General features: G+C 40.8%; 2 protein-coding genes and 1 pseudogene across 3 annotated transcripts in view; 1 reads left to right on the top strand and 2 right to left on the bottom strand.

The window, feature by feature from the left end:
• Ctnna3 (catenin alpha 3) overlaps window positions 1-18,694 on the top strand; it is a 1,464,870-nt gene that overhangs the window by 556,662 nt on the left and 889,514 nt on the right. The gene's annotated exons all lie outside the window — the stretch shown is intronic.
• Lrrtm3 (leucine rich repeat transmembrane neuronal 3) overlaps window positions 1-18,694 on the bottom strand; it is a 171,825-nt gene that overhangs the window by 138,039 nt on the left and 15,092 nt on the right. The gene's annotated exons all lie outside the window — the stretch shown is intronic.
• LOC128114656 (cytochrome c-like) lies at window positions 2,751-18,318 on the bottom strand (annotated as a pseudogene).

The following is an 18,694-nucleotide window of genomic DNA, read 5'->3' as shown; positions in this document are numbered from 1 at the left end:
AGTGATTATTTTAGACACTGGCAACAAATCAGTAAACATGACAGACAAAAATCCTGCTCCTTACATATGGAGTGCATCATTAGGCAAGACAGACAAGGAAACAAATACTGCATGGTGGTAACTCGTCTGGAGAAGAATAAAGAGGAGTTTAAGTAGAGAGATCACAAAACCCCTCTTAAAGGGGACATTTGATTGGATAGTTTGAAAATTCTGTGTCCCCTTTCTAAAGGCTCCTACAAAATAGAATTAAAGACAAAATTTTAAAAATCTGCTAACGATATCCCAGCACCATGTTTCTTATTTGCCTCTTCAGATTTTGCACTGGGATGCTTGCTCTAGCGAGATGCCTGCAAAGGGCAATATGCCTGGTAGTCCCTTTCAGAATATCGAAAATGGAGGGTGTTCATAACATTTGGATTCAGTTAAATGCCTTCCATTCCTATCTACGCTCTCTTCTAGGCATTTATGAATGATTAGCTTGTACTTTCAAACTACATATTCTCTGAGGAAAGAGATTTTCATTTAGCAATTACTGCTATGCCCTCAAACTTTTTAAAGTTCTTAGCTACTTCTGTTCCACTGTCTGGTTTCAAATGGAACAGATTGGACAATCCAATCAAACTAAGCTGGTATTTTTCATACAACATCTGGCCCAACAGCTAGGTCTGCAATGAAGCTTATAAATCAAAATGGAACTGACTTGGAAGTGATGTGGAAATGGAGAAATGCCATGATATTTTTTTTTTTTTTTGTGAAAGATCTGTGACCATTTTTTTTACGTTACTGTAATAGATCCAGAAATGAGCTGCTGTGTCTTAAATTTGAAACATTTTCATTATGAAAATGGTTTGGTTGTAATCACTTTACTGGAAAATACAGCTATCTGCACAGAGAGAGAGGAGGAGGGGGAGAAGAGAAAGAAGGGGATAAGAGGGAGAAGAGAGAGAAGAGTGAACAGTGGTGGCTAGAGATGAAAACAGGTTTCCAAACCTCTATGGAGTGACCCCAGGGAGCCACCATTCCTGGCTTGAGGCTAAAGAGACTAATGAATGGGAGAGTGTGATGCTTAGTATAGAGGGGCCATGCACCTGGACAGGTGGTTTGAGAAACTGAGGCAGAACTGTAGATGTGGCAACTTTATTCAAGATGGGGGGGATGTACCAGTTTTGGTGGATGACAATGGGCCTAAGAAATGGTACAGAACAATGTGTGAGCATCAGAAAAGAGTTGATCTGTCTTCATTTTCGAGCTGGATAGAGAGAAATGTAAAAACAGGAGACCAAGTTCCACTAAGAAATTAGGGAGAGCTTGAGAAATTGGAGACTGAATGAGGGAAACGTTAGTTTAATTGTACTGAGATTGGAACTTGAGCCTTGGGACTAGTATGATTGCAGAATGGTAAGCCTGGAAGAAGCTATAGGAAATCCTTAAACACGCTAGCCACTTCATTTACCCATTTTAACTTACCTAGCTTTCTAAATGGTCTAGAGAGGTTAAGTCTCTTGGCTAAATTTGTGGAAACAGCCCGAGGCAGAGCCACTGGGGACTGGATCCTCAACCCTTCTGTGCGTTTTGTTCTCTTGGCCTAAGTGCCACAAAATTGGGAAGAGTTTCGGGACCATCTCATACCTACTGAGCGTGAAGATTGAGTGGGGGTGAAAAGGGAGACTCTGTCCTGGCTTCCAGCGCTGAGAGTTTCCTGAGTCTCAATCCAGGTGATGGGAAGCTTTGGAAGAGCCCCCAGCCCCCAAGAATTGAAAAGCATTATGCCTGAAATTTGGGCATGTTGAACTCTATACAGAAAATGGCGTTTTGAAGAAAATAAGAGATGATCAGAGGGATGGGTCCACAGCCTCAGAACAGCAAGCCAACTTCTGCAGGAAGACTTTGCCCTGAGTCTGTAGGGCCAATGGCCGCAGGGACCGTGGTCTCTATAGGTAATTAATTATATTTCTTTTCTCAACCTCCTCTTTGTGGATACTTGTGCTCCACAGGATTTGTGCAAGTGGTGCTCTGAGTAGTTAAGTAATTAAGGGGCTGTTGAAAGGCTTGAGGGAGGAGGTACTTCACCTTTCACTTTTTACTTGCTCCCACACAGAACCTTCAGACAAATTAAGTTCTGCCTGTCCTGGGCAGGGACCTTTCAAAAGTTTCTGTTGTTTTCCTTCATGCATCTGACAAATACACTTTAAACCTCAATTCTGCTCAATTCCTTACTCCCTGTTTGAGCACCCTTGTTTGGAGGACCCTTCCCCGTAATTGTGATTTGGAAAATCACAAGTTGGTAGCAGGGAAGGGAGCATTTTTTTTTTTTTTGTTTATTTGTTTGTTAATGTCAGATCTGGTGCCGGTGCCGGGACTTGAACATGTGTTATTGGCTCTAGGGATTATGTTCTGGTTCTAGCTGAGCAAATCTTGCTTTGTCTTTTGTTTTCTCAAAGTATTTAATAAAATGGCGGGATTTGCTTGCTTGCTTATTGTGTTCTCTGGCTCAGGAAACATACAAATTCAGTACCCAGCTGCATATTCTTGACAATGACATCATCAATAATCTGTGTGATATGCCATTTTTTTCCCCTGGCCCTTTTATTTTTCTACCAGGGTAAAACTGTAGTACTCAAAGCTAAGCCTTTTAGAGCCTAGGTTCAAGTCTGCCTTTCAGGAGCTTTTCTAAATGACCTTGGTCACTGGCAGCTTTTCTTGCACGAGAGCAGGTGGGGACAAAAAGACCTGGCTTTTTTTTTAAAAAAAATAAAAACAGAAACAAACAAAAACAAACAAACAAAAATATCAAAGCTGCTGAATGTGCTTATTGCAAGTAAATCAGTCAATTAGAACATTTATTTGCTTCCTTTCTGTTTAAGCCAGTTTGCATGAACGATACTGAGATGGACAAACCACCAGAGATCATCTAGCTCAGACTGAGCCTTCCAGAAGGTTGTACCAGCAAAAAGAAATGTTCACAAATTACATATCCATGTGCACAAGATCCAGTTCTAGTCCCTCTAACCTACAGTCCCTCCTTTTGCCACACACCCTGTTCCAGGGTGGCTCAACTTTGTGCTGTGCCTTGGAGATCTGTGCAGTTGCTGCCTCTTGTTGGGTTTGGTAGTAGACTAGGCTCACAGCTTTAGACAGCAGAAGTGGGGGGAGAGAGAGAGAGAGAGAGAGAGAGAGAGAGAGAGAGAGAGAGAGAGAGGATAGGCTTACCCTGGCTCTCCCCATGCATTGGCCAGCAGCGGCTGCTCTATTTTGGTAGTTCTGGCTGTTTTGTTCCTTCTCTTTCTTGTTGCTGGGGTGATGGCATCCTGCTATTGCTGTCTGTCCCCCAAATGGTCCCCAATCCTACCTGCCTCATCTTAGTTCTTGCCCCGCTTTAGGAGGAACCTTGCTGTTGTACCTGGTTTGAGTCACCCCTGGGATCGACGATGCCATCCGTTTCCTGCTGAATCTAGACTCGGACAGTTCTCATTTTCATCTCTGCTCTGATGGATACCTGAGACTCCTTACCCCATTTAACACCCTTTCCACTCTGCCCAAGGCAAAAAACAAAACAACAACCTGTACACATATTCCTTCAGGATCAATCCATTATCCAGACATTATATGGGAGCACTCCCTTCCCCACCATGTTTTTATGTCTCTCATATTTTCATCCTATAGCAAAAGGTTACAGTTTCTTAAAATAGTCTATTGGGTGCATCCCTGTTTTAGGGAGAGAAGGGAGATACTGGTGGCTTGATAAAATTGGGTTTCTGCCGACCATAAGGGAAGTGGGAAAGCATCTTCATGGACTACTGAAGGGATATTTCTGCTTGGTCTTACCTGCTTTACCAAGAGATAGTGTGACCAGTGTTGTATGATTGAAATGTATCATGAATTTTATCTTCATATACCACATTATATCTTCTTTCCACATTATATTTTCTAATAATTCTCTCTGTTACAGCCCTCCCCCCCATTTTCCCTACTTCGTTTCTTTCCCTGAAGCATAGCCATTAGGGACTCCTGACTACTTCTCACCATTTCCTTTCAAGTCTTTTAACATGGCTTCACCATTTAGGAAAGTAGGGCCTCCAGCTGTTCTCTTAAGGGAGAGGAAGAAACAGGACAGTGGGCACCACAGAGCCGGCCACTGGGCTTGTTTTTCAGGTTCTTTCTGGAGAGTGATGTGCCACAGCTGAATTTAGGTAAAGACAGTTTAGTAATCACTTTGGCAGATATAAAGATGTGTTCATTTCATGCACAGCCGGCATTCGCTCTGCACGGAAGAAAACAATGGGTGAAAATCACAAGGGGCGCTCTACTCTAAGATGGCAGCATCACGCCTGTGGACTGACTGGCTGTGGCTGACCTTCTGTAGAGTACACTTCACTTGGAGGGAAGCTGACAACTCTTTCTAGCTGTCACCAAATTTACCCTCTTCTTGATAAAGGATAGAAACCCTACAGTTATTTCCTGGACAACAACAAGTTACAAAGACTCTGAGTCCCAATTCTGCGGGATGTTCCAACGTGGGTAGCAGCTGCTTTTGTGATGCTCATGCTGCAGAAGAGATGACACACAGTGCTTCCCCAGTCTTTAAAACCCAATTTATCTTATTCTGGCTAACAGAAAAATATCCTTCACTGGGAAGAACATCCAGGGCCTGTAGACGAAATTCTAAATGGTCTTATTAAATAAGAAACACAGAGCCAAATACAGAGTTAAAAGCCCAAGAGATCAGAGCACTAGCGAATAGCCTTTAGCTTATCACTCACTGCCATCCTTCCCCTGAGAGAGAAAAACCTTCTTCCTCTGTGACTATCTTTTTATTGCCTTTCTGTTCTGCCTTATCATTGGCTCTAAACCCAACCACATGACTTCCTTATCACTGCCTGTCTATACAGACCTCCAGGTCTCTATGGTTGGTACTGGGATTAAAGGTTCGGGTTGCCACACTTGGCTGTCCTTGGCCACACAGAGACTCTCCCTGCCATGTGATCAGATTATGGGTGTGTGCCACCACCACTGGACTTCTGCTAAATGGCTCGATTTTTAGCTCTGATCCCCAGGCAACTTTATTTATTAACATACAAATAAAATCACATTTCAGCACAAATAAAATATCACCGTAAGGGCCTCTGAAACTCTAGATCAGCTTCAGCAGCTTCAGAATTATTTTCTGGGATTGGTTTATAAAAGTGCATCCCAGAGTTGCATGAGATAGCCCCTGGCCTGCCTATTGTCATTTAGAAATAAGACAAATAGAGAGGTCTGCAGCCCTTGGCGTGCAGAAGGACAAAAGCTGGCAAAAGAAAAGCTCTTCTTTCTCTGTCAGCTGCATTTGTATAATGCACAAAAAGATCAACTAAATGCTGTGGTTCTGGATCTTCGTGTCTGGGGCAGTTTCTGCAGAATTCTTTCAGATGATCTTAGAGTTAGGCTTCAGGATGCCTGCCTGGTAAGGGCTCTTGTCTAAAACTGCTAACCTTATGGAGAAGCTTTCTGATCAAATCTTAGTGGTGGAGGCAAGATGCAGTTGGTTCTGGGAAGGCAAATCACTTGCCTTTAGAGGTAGAAATGATAGAAAGAAGGTGATATTCATACTACCAGTGGAGAACTTTTGTCATCTAGGGTCTTCAAACTGTAGAAGAGAAGCAAGAATGAAAGTTGATCTAGAGCTTATCATAGAGCCTAGACAGGTGACCTTCATTTTGCTCTTGTAGGCTGTTTATCAGAGGTTTTCAGTTACCATCCATTCATCCACCAACCCAATTATACATACATACATACATACATACATACACACGGACATACATGCATACATATATAAATACATTTAAGCCATCCATGCATCCATCCCATGCATTTATTCATCTATTCATCCATTCATCCATTTATCTATACATCCCTGTATCTATCCTTGCATCCATCCATCCATCCATGCTCCCACTAACAGCGGCATTTCTTGAGTATTTGTTATCTGTCAAATGCTGAAAGAGATTGCGAAGAATCTGAGGATGGCTTTGAAGCCAAAGAGACATGTGCCGAACTCCTGGCTTCCCCAGCTTCCTAGGTGCATACCTTAATAGAGGGTGACTTCACTGGGGCTGATTTTCATCTGGAGCACATTTTACCACCTACATTACATGTGACTGTGAAATTAAGATATCACATGTCTGCAGTGCTGTCTGGACTTGACACGTACAGAATAATCAGTGATCAAGATGTTGTGGAGAGATATGAAACAACCATACCAAAATAATCATGACTGATTTCTATTCTCTGCTGATGATCTGTATGGGCAACATCTGTTTACCTGCCATCTCTCATATATAATTCAGGATAAAAGTGGATAGTTTTGAGGCATAGAACACTCAGAGTGAGGTTATGGAGACTAAATAAAGACATTTAGAAGAAGTGTTTGTTTCAAGGGTGAGAAGAAATCATATTTAATTTTGGCTTAGAATGCATGAGATGGAAATTTGGAAAGACCATGATAACATTATGTACTTCACATGCTCCTATTTTCTTCAAAGCTCGTACACATCCATCATCTTGATTCTTTCTCTATTCAAATCAGAGCTTATTGCTTACCTTTCATATAAGGTAACCATACAAAAATTACATTGCATGTGGATGGCAGTGCTTAGGCCAGAACCCATACGCCTGAGTGTTAGTCTTAATTACTAACCAAAAGCCTTTAATAGTCATCTTTTGGAAGACATTGAATAATTCAAAAAAAAATTTTAAGAGACACATGTGAGCTCTTGAATTCAGTTCTCAGGATGCACACATATGCATGCACACACACACACACACACACACATACACACACAGAGAGGGGAGAGAGAGAGAGAGAGAGAGAGAGAGGGAGAGAGAGAGAGAAAGGAGAGAGAGAGAGAGAGAGGAGAGAGAGAGAGAGAAAGGAGAGAGAGAGAGAGAGGAGAGAGAGAAAGACAGAGAGAGAAGAGAAGAGAAGAGAAGAGAAGAGAAGAGAAGAGAAGAGAAGAGAAGAGAAGAGAAGAGAAGAGAAGAGAAGAGAAGAGAAAGGGGAGAAAGGAGAGTGCAGGCAGGGAAAGTTTTATCTGGCTTAAAACAGTTTCTCAGGAAATTAACATTTTGGGGCCTGCTAGCACACAGTAAATTGCTATGGAGGATACAGTAGAACCTTTGTGGCAGACTTCTGCTCTCTTTTAACAGGAAAGAGGGCCTTTGAGGAAACAGATTCAGAGACCTTAAGTAAGCCAACAGAATAAAAGTCGAAAGCCCCGATAAGTAGAAGCACCTGGAATTTAGTCCAAAGCTGTCTAAAAATAAATTTTAGCCACAAATCTGTCATTCCACTGTAATTCCCTCCATTCGCAATGTGACATAATTTAAACTAAAACCAATTTTACTTTTTTTTATGTATTAACCCATAAATGTATATTACATAATTGTGAGCACGTGGTTTGTGCATAGGGGTTCGCACTGCCGTCATAGCATCTGTGAGCAATGCTCTGACTTAAAGAGACATAAGGCAAATTTGGGGTAAATGTCAAATACAGTGTTAACAGCATAATTCACAGTTACCTGCTTGCCCATTAGCACACAGTTAAAACAAAATCAATAAAAGCAGGTACAGAAATGCATCAAGAACAACATATTTTTAAGTTTAACTTTGGACAATCTATTTTCAATAAAACCTTAATGTTTACACGAGGTTGAAGTGATTAAACAGCAAAGTCCAACTTCATTTGCAGCCAGAGTTTTGCATTAGTGATTATGGGATGTGTATATCATTATATAATATTTCTCTTCTATCTTTCCATCTCCAGGAAGGACTTTGAGAACAATGACTATGCACTGCCCTTGTTTTAAACACTTTTATATCCAAAATTCCTGTGACATTCTGAACAACCTCTGAGCTCAGCTTTATTATTACTGTGTCTCTGTGGTTGAGGGAAGGCAGGCTCAAAGTACTTGTACAAGGTCACAGCGATCCTTCCCATTGAAAACTGTCTCTGGACCCTGTCACTGTGCTTTAAGCAATGACATTAAAGAGAGGCTGTGAATACTTTGTAGTAATCTTTGAATATATAACTCATAGCCTAAAATCTCAAGATAGTCTCTACATGTCAGAAGTATAATCTAAAGGACATTAATTTAGAGTTGTAAGTTTTGATGATAAAATTATCTTATGGGAAATAGATGAAATTCCCCAACCCACATTTTAATTTCATTTATTGTTTTATAAGAAAATGTATCTTTGAATAAACACATCTGTGTCATAACTATCCTTAGTGAGCAGTGAGCGTCATTTTGGAAGAAGATGGGATGACTTAAGCTTTGTTGGGAAAGAATGTAGTCAGCAACATCTGATCAAAATATGGGCGATCTGAAAATAAATCTCCTTGATTCATGCATTTTCAACTCTCATTTCAGATGACTGGCGGCGAGCCATTAGGGGACAGTTTTTGTTTTTAATAACTTGGATTGTGGGCAAGAGTACATTGAAAGACAATTAGTGATTTCCCTCTTCATAATAATCACTTCCTTGTGATAGCGAAAATGACGTCATGGATGAATCCAGGTTGTTCATGGGAAAGTCAGACAGATCTTGAGAGAGGAGTTGTCAGCTTATTGGAGGAATGAAATAAAAGTGAATCCAGATTGCCTTTAAAATAGTGCAGGTCGGAGTCTGGGGAGGTGGCTCAGTAGGTAAGAGTGTGTGCTGTGCAAGCACCAGGACCTGAGTTCAAACCCCAGCATCCACAGAAAAAGCACATACACAAAAACAGATCAAATGGGAATGGGGACTTCCCTTAGGCTGGGCCTATTGTTTTTCTCTGCGCATTTGGGGCAAGTTTCTGAATGAATTCTGTCTTCTTCAGTGGATGGTACTGAAGTTCAGTGAGAACGATGTCAAGAGCTCCAAGCTTTTGAGAACTCTGTGGAAGCATTTCACAGTATACCTACATTTGAACTGTCATTCTCTTCCGCTGGTTATTCGCTCGAAGCTAGCTAACAGGGATAAGGTCCAACTGTGTATCAGGCATCTTATCATAAGTGAGCCAATTTCAGAATATTTAGCTAGTTGGTGATATGCACTGACCAAGCAGAAGAGGCATTGGCTGTAACAATGGCACCATCGTAACAATGATAGATTGTGCTTTAAAAATGGATTTGCAGAGAAATGCCATCCATATTCACTGGAGTTTTGGAAATATCAGCTTACAATTATCTCATTTACCTTTTGCTAATGCTAAGGCCAATTACCATAGAAGTAATATATTCTCTCCTCTCTCTCACACACACAACACACATACACACACACACACACACACACACACACACACACACATACACACACACCAGGGATGGGGAGATAACTGAACTTCTATTAGTCAGCCATTCTTTTTTTCAAGACAGGGTTTCTCTGTGTAGCTTTGTGCCTTCCCTGGAACTCACTCTGTAGCCCAGGCTGGCCTCAAACTCACAGAGATCCACCTGCCTCTGCCTCCTGAGTGCTGGGATTAAAGGCGTGCGCCACCACGCCTGGCTTTAGTCAGCCATTCTTTAAAGGTATGATGTGGTGGTGAATTTCCCTTATGCTTTCTTTCCCTTAAATGACACCGTCTTCCTGTCCATCCTGTCTTCAGTACACCTACTTCCAAATCCCCAAAGCATTTCCTTGGTTTACCCGGCAGAGTCCATCCCATATGACTTTGCAATAATAGAAGCTTTGGCATGTCATAGATCACACATAAAATTTGAATATTAAGATATTACTCAATACTTAGCACTTTTATGTGGTTTCATAGGAGGACCATTTATCTTCTTCATTTTTTTTATGTTTAGCTTACATTTACACCTCTTAGCCATGTGTATCATAGAAGCTTTCACAAGGAGCCACTCAATCATGTATATTAATTGATTGCTAGGTAGTAAAAATTGACCAAGGCCATTCCATTCTCCTTATAATTTCTTTTGTTTATGTATGTCTATGAATAAGGTGTGTGTGTGTGTGTGTGTGTGTGTGTGTGTGTGTGTGTGTGTGTGTATGGTATGTGTGGTAGACTAGCACATGTGTGTATAGGTATACATGTCTTTGTATGCAGAGACCAAAGGCATTTAGTGTCCAGCTGTATCACTGTCTGCCTACTTCCCCTAAGGCAGGGTCTCTCACTGAACCTGGAGCGAGGCTGGTGGCCTGCAAGCATTACCAGTCTTCTCGTCCCTGCTCCCCACTGCCCTGAATTACAGGCACCTGTGGGACGATGACTCTCAACTTTCTAACGTTGGACCGGGGATCCAAGCTCAGATCCTCATGTTGTGTAGTAGACACTCTTAGCAGCTGAGTCTCTCCAAACTTAATCTGCTGAGCTCTCTTTCCAGCCCTGTTGAGGCCGTCGTTCCAATCATGGAGTAAGATGCACTTTTCCATCATTTCCAAATGGCTGTGTGATGTATCAGATAATTAACCCCGAGAGAGTCTCTTCTATTTTGGCTTAAAATGCACATTGGATGAATGGGTATTGGGCCTGATGAGCGCATAATCTGTCATGAACTCTCAAAACCATAATTGTGAGACAGAGGATTTGATAATTCCCATATTATCAAGAGGCTCAGAGATTTCATAAAGAGGAGCAGCTGTCCTCGGGGAAGAGGAGGGCTGAGCCAAGCCACAGCCCAGAGAAACAACTGTGTCTGGTTGTGTCCTCGTCAGAAAGTTCTCACTGTTCATGGCTCTTCTCCCTGGTCTAGCTACAAGAACAACTAATTTTTTTGTGGTGGTGGTGGTGGTGGTAGGGGCTGGGAGATGTGTGCTCAGTGGAAGGAACTCTACATTGAGAAGAAATCCTCTTATACTGGTGCCAGATCAAACCTGGCTTTAACACTATGCAACCCCCAAGAACCAAGCAACATGGCAGAAAGATAAGCTGCAACACAAGAAAGCAATTAAGCAGCCACAGAGAGAGCAGAGAAGTGAAGACGTCATGGCTCTGGCTGCCAGGGCTGTACACAGTTACCCTGTGCACCACACAACTTCTCTAGACCTTGTCATCAAATGGAGAACAAAAGTGTGTATTCTACACACCCACCCACACTTGGATCTCAGGAACTATTTACCTCCTGGTTGCTATAGATAATAGATAAGGCTCCCTTGTATCTCCTGATGAGTTGCTGGAAGGTAGTGTCTCTCTAGTTGAGGCAAAAAAAAAAAAAATAAGTGACATGTGTCCCTTTTCAAAGCCCCAGAACTCTGAGGTGTTGGAGGCTGTGTCTCCTACATAGTTCCAGTTAAATAAATATTCCTTTCATTGTGAAGCTTCTGCCTCTGTGTAGCTTTGTGGCAGCTGGTGTGCACCCCTCCATTGATGGTTGAAGTTATTTCTGTATCTCTTGTATGATTACAACTAGCAGGGGCAGGGGCTTGGACTCAGCATGCTAGGGAAGACTGACTTGCCTCCTGTATTGCTCTGAGCCACAGAATGTTGTGGACCTGGACGGAGAGGCAAGGAAATGGTTTCTCTGAGGGCCCGGTTGATTCCCTCCAGTCTCCCCTGTCCATTAAAGATCAAGGTTCACTGTGCTTTGAGGACTGGACCTGAAGATGGACTCTGAGCAGCATAAACAGCATTGTCAGGAGAGTGAAGATGAGTCTCTCCATTCACAAGCAATCCCCTTTCCTTTCTCTGTCCTGTAGATAGATCCCTTACTGCTATGGTGTGAACGGCTCTCTATGCAAAGGGGAATATTGTGATCAGAAAGCACTGCAAATAACACTCTTTATTTTGGTGGAGAAGTTATATTTAACAGTTAGCAGAAGGTAGGGGGAGGCAATGCAATTGGTTCTGGAAACACTTGCATTCTTAGTTCATGCTCCCTGCATTTAGAGCTCCACGATCTTGGGTATATACCTGGAAATTCCTGTGCCTCAGTTTACCCTTGTGGAAAATGAGTAAACTACATTTATCAAAAGATATGGTAAGGAATATGTCAAGAGAAGCTTTTCTCATAGTACCTCAAGTGTAGTATGCCACTCTGAAAAGTGGTTTTGATTTTAAGAGACCTTTAGGGGAAAGCTGGGAATGGGTTCAAGTAAGTACCACACAGCATGGCAGAATGACGTGAATTTGAATAGGCATGGCATCTCTTCAGAGGAGGTGCCAATTCTGATAATTAGAAACCCAAATCAGGCCCTATGTGGCTGTACCTCAACTCCTTTGCTATAAAGCTGGTGAAGAACCAACCCACTGACTGTACAAAGCCTTCACAAGACCCTTCATGGCAATTACTCAGAGCTCTCTGCGCTGTGGTCTCTATATGAACTCAAGCTTTGGCTTTTTATATAGATTAAATGGTTGCCTCTGAGTGAGTGTTTCCCATGTGATATAAAAAGGCTCTTATAATCAATAGTGACTTTATAACTCACAGGATAATGATTCGCATTCCAAAACTTCTCTTGGTGCACAGCACAATTATGTCAAGCAGTGAGTAGTAAACATTTGTTAAAACATGTAATATACATAATAAAGCATTCAGATTCCAAACTTCTTATGAATATTTTGACAAGGATGGGAGTAAATACTTCTTGTTGAGGATGACTTCTAGTGGGATGTCTATAAGCAACCCCTTCATAAAGTCACACATTAATGTAGGAAACAGCCCTTCAATACAGTATGCTTTGTCTCAAACTCTGCTTTAACCATGTCTGAGGTATAGAAAAATATGTGTAAGGTATTTCTTTTCTGTAAAATTTCCCTGTAATGTAGAAAATATGTGCACAGGAGAAAATATAGCAGGAGTTTTAGAAAATGGTGTTGGATATAGAAATAAAATGGTAGTAATGTACAATAGGCAATTAAGGTAGAAAGAAGAAATACTTCCAACTATACCAGCCAGAAAAATTGCTCATAAAAGGACAGAATTTGATCAGATAAGCATGAAATGCACTGGACAAAAGGGAATTTTCTAAGTAGAAGAAAAAAATGTGTAAGTTGGAGGTAGACTGTCAGAATGCAAAGACTGGTTAATTGTGGTTTTGTTGGATTATAATGGTATAGAAGTATCATTCAGGAGGAACTGAATAACTGGATGGAAACCACCTTGCTGCCTGGCTTTGCTCCCATAATTCTGAACCAGTCAGAACTCTTATAAAATGCTTTTCCATGTTATATTTTAAATAGTGTGCAGTCCTCTTGGCATACATTGTTAGGATCACAATATATTTGAGGCAAATACGATTCTGTGTATACATTGGACATACAGGTCTCACGAAGTCGGAGCTTGCTGGTGTTTCACCAAGTGTAAGCAGCATGAGTTCAAGTTTTATGTAGTAGAAGCATTTGAAATATACATAGTGTTGTTTAGTAGGTTTATCATTACAGTCCAGTCTAAATTCACATTTTCAATATTATAGATCCTAATTTTTATATTTGTTTCCATTTTGGGGGAGGGGATGGTTGCCATGGAATTCTCCAAGTGACAGTTTCTCAATATATGCATTTTAGATTTGATGACACATATATATGGGGCTGAACTTATTGCTGGTTGTAAGCCAAACAATGTGAGTGCTGGGAACTGAACCTGGGTCCTCTGAAAGAGCATCAGGCATTTTTAACTCTACTATTATTCTCCAGCCTCATGAGATGAATTTAATAAATAAAAACATATGAGCCTGACTATATAATATCATACTTATAATCACAAAGAAAATAAATTTTAATTTTAATCATCAATAATAAATTTAATCATATTTTTACAGGACCAACTATGCACTTTTCTCAGTGTCAGCCAAACAGTGTCAGTAGCAAAACAAGAGAGCCACATCTTTAACGTATCTGAATTGTGATTTCTGCTTTGATCTAAAAAGTAATGTAGAGCTTCATTCAGAGACACTCTCGATAAGTACTCCTGGGTGCTTCATAGAACTGGGCATTTCACTATAGTGTCTTATTAGATTAGACCACTTTGTGGGAAGATTTATGAATCATCTCTGGGTTTCTGAGAATTAGTTTGCTTAAATATAATAGTAGGACTGACTGTCAGAATGAAGACAGTAATTGATTACTAACACTAGTATTTTTACCATCATACTCTTAGGTGGCTGCTTTATACATACTACCATGCAAGGGTAGACACCTTCTTTGCTATATGGCCTTCCTCCTGTAGATAGAAATATCAAAAGAAAAGGAGCCATGTTGTATACTATGTTTAATCTCCACAAAAAATAAAACTACTCCTAGATAAATAATGCATGAATCAACTCTTCCTAAGTAGAACTCTTAATTTAGAGCCTTGGAAACAGGAATAGGTCTATATTCACAACGTGTCACAAAACAAATACAATGACTATCCCCTTTTCTTGAAAATGCACCTCTACGCTGTCTCACATCTAGGCTGTCTGTCATCCTGTTCTTGATTGATCCACTTGTTAGACATTTTTTTCTTTCTGTCCACTTTGCTTAATTAAAAAAAAAATCTTTGTCAATATATTAAGCATAGTTTTGTCTTAATAAAACTTAACTTCCTCGGAGGCACTGTCCCACCGAGTATCTCATATATCATTTTCTTACTTAGGTACTGTGCTCCATACAAAGTGTTAATGCCTAAGCCATCAGTTCTGCAAGCCATGGCCTGCAGTTCAGCAACTGTGGGAAGAACCCATACCTAAGACAAGTAGTCTGCTTGGCAGCTCCACCTAATGACAGTGACAGAAATATTCCTTTAAGAGATAGGATGTTTTGTTGAATTAATCCGTATCCTGCCTAAATTCATCAGGACCATTTCTTTTTTTTTTTGTTTGTTTGTTTTCAAAAAAAGATCATATCCACTTTACCATAAGTCAATTTTACTTAAATCAGGACTGTCCAACAGAAACATTGTTCACCATTTGTGATCTGAATTCTGGTATGTGAATTGAATTATGCTACACATGAAAAGTCATGACAAATTTATGGCAGTGGTATTATTCACTGGTAGCCTTTTAAAGATAAGCTCTTGGGTCTGTCCTTCCCTCTTCCTTAACTTTGGTGAAGATCATTTTTTTGTTCAGGGGATGTTTTTCCTGGGGTTCTCCAAATACTCCCTCATGGTGCCCTCTTCCTGAGTGATGCCTTTGCTCTAGTTGGCATCTGTAGAAGAGAATCTAATGCCCTGCCCTGTCTTCTGCCCAAACAGACCATGGAGATTTGGTCCAGGCTTATGCTTGCCTCCCTTTTCTACAGTGTGGCACTGGGCACAGCTGTGAACAGAAAAATCTTCTTGCCTATCTCAACATCACTCATTTTTAATTCGCTCGCTACGGCTCAACACCACTAATGCTACAAACAAAGATGGACTTCCGGCTATTCTGGCTCTTTTTCCTCCCTAGGGTAAAGGTAATTCAACAGAGAAGAAAAGAAAAAAGAGATGAAACCGAGAGTAAGGAAAAGAGACCCAAACCACAAATTATAAAGTCCTGAACACTTACTAGAATTGTTTATATCTGATTATGCTTAACATTTTAAATAGAGAGGCAAGGGGTGGGGCAAGAGCAGACAGAAGGACAAGATCACTTGCATGAAAAGCAATGGTAAAGAAGTATAACTATTCTCCTTTAGTCTATTGATCTTTATAAAAGGAGTATTTTGTGGTATCATAAAATAAGTTCAACAAGCTTTTCATTGTAAAAGAAAGCCTTGAGTGCCAGGGATCTGTTTCTTAGAGTCCTTTGGTGTAGAGGGACCTCACAGCACATCAATAAAGACAGCTCTACAAGGGACCTCATTAGAGAGCAATCAGAGAGTGATTGGTCCTCTGTGTTCCATACTGTCCTGGGGCCGTGCCTTGGAGAACTAACGATTCAGGCATTAACAATTTGTGTGAAGTACATTACCTGATTTTTTTTTTTAAAAAATATATATCCAGCCCTTAGATAAGGGCTGCCTTTTCAAAAAGTTTAAGGCCTGAGACAAAGAGTTGTGCTGGGCAGGGTAATCCAGGTGGAGGATTCGAGGATGGAAAAAGAAAACTGTGAATTAAAAAATAAAAATAAAATAGCTCAGGGTTTCCCTTAAAGTACACTCTGTACATAGCCAGAGTTTGGGGAGAAATATATTTTTCAATCACATCCTCTTACTAGTGCAAAAAGATAAATAAGAGCAGAGGAAGTTTGTCTCAGATAATTTCTGAGTTACCCATGCTGTGGAGTACATACGATAGGATGTTTATCTAGGTATACAGATGTAGTAGTCTAGACAGTAGACTAGTGAGTAAGAATAGTTTTTGCCTAAGAAAGTGATTAATTTTATGGCATATGGGTAGATAGGGAGGAGGGGAAAAGAGAGATAAGAAAAAATACATAGATCTACAATTACTCTCACCAGTATCTCATAAGAACATAATGTTGAGCCAGAAAGAGGTATGGAGTCGTACAACGGTGCCACTTTATACTTCTGTTTCTATAAAATACTGAAACACATCTACCCCCGGAGATGAGGTAGTGGCTGGAAAAACCAGGGGTTGAAGATCATGGGAAGGTTGTTTCTTGTCCCAGAGACAGAAAACCCCAGGGTGCTCAGGTATCCAGCAAACAGCGCATAAAAAGTAAGTGTGCCTCTCTCTTTTGAAAACTATAGACACATCTCCTACAGATTAGAACACCGGTAAACCAATGATGCCACTGTTACCATCTCTCAACTTCCCACCATGAGGAAATAAGCTGATTACTGTTGCCAAAGAGGAACACAGTCACCTCTGGGTTTCAACTGGTTCCCTGGACAGTTGGTTTTGACTTTAGGTTGGACTAAATCTAGAGTCAGTTGAGGAAAGGAGACTTAAAAAAGGCATGATGTTTGATTAGGATGACCCGTGGACAGGCCTGCAAGGGGATGTTCTTAGTTGTGTTAATTGAGAAGGGAAGAACCACCTTAACTATGGTACCAGTTCACCTTGTAGGCCCTGGGCTGAATGAACGGAAGAGAGTGAGCTGAGCATTGGCATGTATATATTAATTAATTACTCTCTGCTCTGGATTATAGATGTAATAATGTTCCTAGTAAGCTGACTTCCCTGCAGTGGTGGACTGAAGCTGGAATTGTAAGCCAAATCACCCCTGCAATGGAAAGGAAGCTTCCCTTTTCCAGTCCCTCTCAGACTGACCCGGCAGAGCATTTGCCATCCCCAGATGAACAAAGCGGCACCGAACACCGTGTTTTATGTTTGATGTTATCACTTGATGCTGTATTATTCTAAAATAGCATCTTTCTCTTTAGGGTTGGTCAGGGCTATGCTGAGTGTTCACTGAAAGTCAACACCACTACTGAAAACTAGTCCTAGAAGGTCTAGACTGACTTACTAGGAGTTTTCTGGAAAAAATACTCAAAACAAGAAAGACCATTGAAGTATACTATGGAAAGATCCAATAGATTTGAATGGTATAGTCAGTTTCTAATTTTGGAGTAATTTCTCTCACACATGCATTAAAGTGTAAAGAAACATCTAATAAGATTTAACACTTCAAAGTCATTAACTACCTAATTAATGAATCCACATAACGGCTCACTGAGACCGGTGTTAAGGATAAACCAATTCTCAGATGTTGCGTTGTTTAGAAACTCTTGTAAATCTCTTTTCATCTCTGTTCTTCTCTGAGTCTTGAATATGAATTAATTATTACTGTGTCTCCACTGAAGGACACACACGCTTTCTCTCTGGAGAAAGGAAGCTTGGTACTCGATGACATGAATTTTCAAATAGCCAAATAACTCAGGGACCTTGCCTAGTGGCCTGGGCTCCAAGTTTCAAATATTCTTTGACCTATGTTACATTTTATTTGCCTTGAGGAGAAATGAAATTCCATACCTCTGCTGGCAGAGGGTTGACAAATGTCTAATGGGATTCGTTAGCACTGTGCCTCAGTTTCTTTTTCTGTTGCGGTGACAGGTATGCTGATACAAGCAAGTCAAAGGAGAGAGGGTTTATTTTAGGTCACAGTTCAAGGTATAGCCTATTATGGTATGGAAGTCACGGCAGTAGAAGCCTGGAGGAACCTGTCACAATAGGTCCACAATGAAGACATAGAAGAGGGATGTATGCACGCTGTTGCTTAGAGCCTATCCTTCATTTCCGCACTCCAGGATCCCAGACAGTGAGTGGCACTACCCACAGTGGGTGAGTCTTCCCACCCGATTAAGGCAATCAGTATAACTTCCCCGCAGGTTATGTAAGAGCCCATCACTCACGTGATTCCAGATCGTCAAGATAACAATTATCACTAACCATTGCAGACCTCTGTGGAGAGTTTACTCTTGCACAATATAGCCATCATTTCACATGAAGTTTGAAAAAAAAATTAATATTGTTATATGTCCCTCCAAATGCCTATATAGGTTTTACAGCAGAAATCAGCTATGTTTTTTTTTTTTTTTTTTTAAGCGTTTATTTTGAAAGGGCTGGTGAGATGATTCAGCAGTGGGCAAAGGAGCTTGCTGACAGACACAGTGGCTGCGTTTGATCCTGGAAACTGACGTGATGTGGGGGAGAGAAAACTGATGACTGCAAACTATCCTCTGACCTCCACATGCTTACGCATATGAACACACACACACATAAAAAAAAAATTAAAAAAAATAGTCAAGTAGGTGGTAAATTCTTCCTGCCATTTGACTTATGTTAGCAGGACGAACAGTGAGTTTGGGGTTTGAGGATTAGAGGATGATAGAGATAGTTTCTCTGGTGATGT

Source organism: Peromyscus californicus, unplaced genomic scaffold, assembly GCF_007827085.1.
Source record: "Peromyscus californicus insignis strain IS unplaced genomic scaffold, ASM782708v3 Scaffold_19__1_contigs__length_69161282, whole genome shotgun sequence".
Taxonomy (NCBI): domain Eukaryota; kingdom Metazoa; phylum Chordata; class Mammalia; order Rodentia; family Cricetidae; genus Peromyscus; species Peromyscus californicus.
Note: the sequence above shows the minus strand (reverse complement) of the source record. Positions and strands in the feature narration are given on the sequence as shown.